At 33.0% G+C, this 3,475-nt stretch overlaps 1 non-coding gene across 1 annotated transcript; it reads left to right on the top strand.

The window, feature by feature from the left end:
* The first annotated feature begins 727 nt into the window (after nucleotides 1-727).
* LOC130456218 (U6 spliceosomal RNA) lies at nucleotides 728-834 on the top strand. Its single transcript, XR_008914811.1, has one exon. It is a non-coding gene; the product is annotated as a U6 spliceosomal RNA (small nuclear RNA).
* The last annotated feature ends 2,641 nt before the right edge of the window (nucleotides 835-3,475 follow it).

Here is a 3,475-nt window from a genome sequence, read left to right as displayed (position 1 = left end):
TGGAGTTTGTGAGGGTGGGTGGGGTGGGGAAAAAGCTTTGGCAGGAGAAATGTGGCTTAAAAAATTATCTAGGCTATCTTAAAAATTTCAGATTCTTCTCCGACTAGTGGTTGCCATGTAAATGTAAAATTTAAAATAAATATAATATAATATAATAATAATAAATATATCTTTATTTATTTATAATAAAATATAATATAAAATAATAATAAATATAAATAAAAAATAAAAATGTAAAAGTTAAAATTAAATTTCAATAATAATATTATATTTTAAGAGATTTATTAATGGTCATTAGAAATCAAGGAATAAAGAAGATACAAAATAAAGACCACGTGCCCATGGCTGGTTAGCCATTTTTTAGTCAACCCCACTCACCACCATCAATGCTGATTCTACATCAGAGAGAGGGAGCCTCCAAAGCCCACACCCTTTATCCTCTGTATACAGGAAGTATGTAATGACAGGAAGTCAGTGGGCTCTTGGGCTATGTAGTTCTTTTTTTAGGGTAACAGATTTTTCAGTTGTACATTAGAAAAGAGGGCAAATTGAGGGAGGTGGAGGCTGGAAACTAAACAGGTGGGAATGGAGAGTAATACACTATATTCCTAATGGTGCAAACATTTTCTACAAGTATCTCCAATTTTCTACAAGTCTCACGTAAATATCATGTAGAGATCACTGTAATCATTAAAGCAATCAATACTGATTAAGAACTACAATAGTGGTGCTCACTTCAGCAGCACATATACTAAAATTGGAACAATACAGAGAAGATTAGCATGGCCCCTGCACAAGGAAGACACACAAATTCATAAAGCATACCATATTTTTCTTATGTGCCTTGAAATTGACTCAAAGAAGGAAGAACAATCAAATCCATTGGGGCAGAGAATTGATTTGCTCTCTATAGAGAAGTAGAAATGTAACAAACAAACTGGTGGGGAGGGAAGCAATACAAGGGAGGGAGAAGGTGGGGGGTAGATTAAAAAAACTGGAAAGAAAATAAGAGGGGAAAAAGAAGGAAGGGGTGTTAGAAAGGGAAGTAAAATAAGGGTCAGAATTAGGGGGACCACTAAAAACAAAACACTGGTGTAGAAGGAAATAGTGAAAGATGAAAGGACAGGACCGGGAGTTGAAATCAAAATGCTGGGAAATACACAACTGGTAATAATAACTCTGAATGTGAATGGAATGAACACACCAATAAAACACAAACAAAGAGTAGAGTGGATTACAAACCAAAATCCTACCATATGCTGTCTACAAGAAATACACATGAGGCAGGTAGACACATACAGGGTAAAGGTAAAAGGCTGGAGCAAAATCACTTGGGCATCAACTGATAAAAAGAAGGCAGGAGTTGCAACCATGATATCTGACAAAGCCAAAGTAAAAATAGATCTAGTGAAAACAGATAGGGAAGATAATTACATCCTGATAAAAGGTAGTATAGACAATGAGGAAATATCAGTCCTCGACATGTATGCACCAAATGGCATAGCATGCCAATTTTTAAAGGACAGACTAGTGGAGCTCAAGGATGAAAAAGATAGAAAAACTATACTAGTGGGAGACCTGAAACTTCCTCTATAAGAACTAGATAAATCAAACCAAAAAATAATTAAGAAAGAGGTAAGAGAAGCGAATGAAATATTAGAAAAATTAGAGTTATTAGATATATGGAGAAAAATAAATAGGGACAAAAGGAATACACCCTTTCAGCAGCACATGGTACATTCACAAAGACTGACCATGCACTAGGGCATAAAAACATTGCAGACAAATGCAAAAGAGCAGAAATAATAAATGCAACCTTCTCAGATCACAATGCAATGAAAATAATAATTAGTAAGGGTACATGAAGAGGTAAATAAAAAATTAATTGGAAATTAAATAATGATTCTACAAAATCAGTTAGCTAAAAACAAATCATAAAAACATTTAATAATTTCATTGAAGAAAATGGAAATGATGAGACATCCTTTCAAAATCTATTGGATGCAGCTAAAGCAGTACTAGGGGTAAATTAATATCCTTGAGTTTATATATTAACAAATTAGGGAGGGCAGAGGTCAATGACAAATTAAAAAAACTAGAAAGTGAACAAATTAAAAATCTTCAGATGAAAACTGAATTAGAGATCCTAAAAATCAAAAGAGAAATTAATAAAATTGAAAGTCAAAAACTATTGAGTTAATAAATAAGACTAGAAACTGGTACTTCTAAAAACCAAATAAAACAGACAAAGTACTGGTCAATCTAATTTTAAAAAAAGGAAAGAAGAAAACCAAATCAACAGTATCAGAGATGAAAAGGGAGACCTCTCCTCTAATGAAGAGGAAATTAAGGCAATCATTAAAAACTATTATGCCCAATTATATGGCAATAAATATGCCAACCTAGGTGATATGGATGAATATTTACAAAAATATAACTTGCCCAGATTAACAGAAGAAGAGATAGAATACCTAAACAACTCCATATCAGAAAAAGAAATTGAACAAGCCATTAAAGAACTCCCTAAGAAAAAATCCCCAGGACCAGATGGATTCACAAGTAAATTCTATCAAACATTCAAAGAACAACTAATCCCAATGCTATACAAACTAATTGACAAAATAAGAAAAGGAGTTCTGCCAAATTCCTTTTATGACACAAATATGGTACTGATTTCAAAGCCAGGCAGGTCAAAAACAGAGAAAGAAAACTGTAGACCAATCTCCTTAATGAACATAGATGCAAAACTCTTAAATAGAATACTAGCAAAAAGGCTCCAGCAAGTGATCATGAGAGTTATTCATTATGATCAAATGGGATTTATATCAAGAATGCAAGGATGGTTCAATAGTAGGAAAACCATCCACATAATTGACCATATTAACAAACAAACCAACAAAAAAATCACATGATTGTTTCAATACATGCAGAAAAAGCCTTTGTCAAAATACAACACTTATTCCTATTGAAAACACTAGAAAGTACAGAAATCGAAGGGCCTTTCCTAAATACAATAAAGGGTATTTGTCTAAAACAATCAGTAAACATTATCTGCAAAGGGATAAAATAGATGCATTCCCAATAAGATCAGGAGTGAAACAAGGATACCCATTATCACCTCTATTATTTAGTATTGTACTAGAAACACTACCTGTAGCAATTAGAGAAGAAAAAGAAATTGAAGGTATTAAAATAGGCAGTGATGAGACCAAGCTATCACTCTTTGAAGATGATATGATGGTCTACTTCAAGAATACTAGAGAATCAACTAAAAAGCTAGTTGAAATAATCAACAACTTCAGCAAAGTTGCAGGATACAAAATAAACCCACATAAGTCATCAGCCTTTTGATATATATCCAACACATCTCAGCAGCAGGAATGAGAAAGAGAAATTCCATTTAAAATTACCCTAGACAATATAAAATACTTAGGAATCTATCTGCTGAGACAAACACAGGAACTATATGAACTGA

The sequence above is a fragment of the Monodelphis domestica genome, chromosome X (assembly GCF_027887165.1).
Source record: "Monodelphis domestica isolate mMonDom1 chromosome X, mMonDom1.pri, whole genome shotgun sequence".
Lineage (NCBI taxonomy): Eukaryota > Metazoa > Chordata > Mammalia > Didelphimorphia > Didelphidae > Monodelphis > Monodelphis domestica.
The sequence above is the reverse complement of the archived record's forward strand: the minus strand, read 5'-3'. Positions and strand labels throughout refer to the sequence as shown.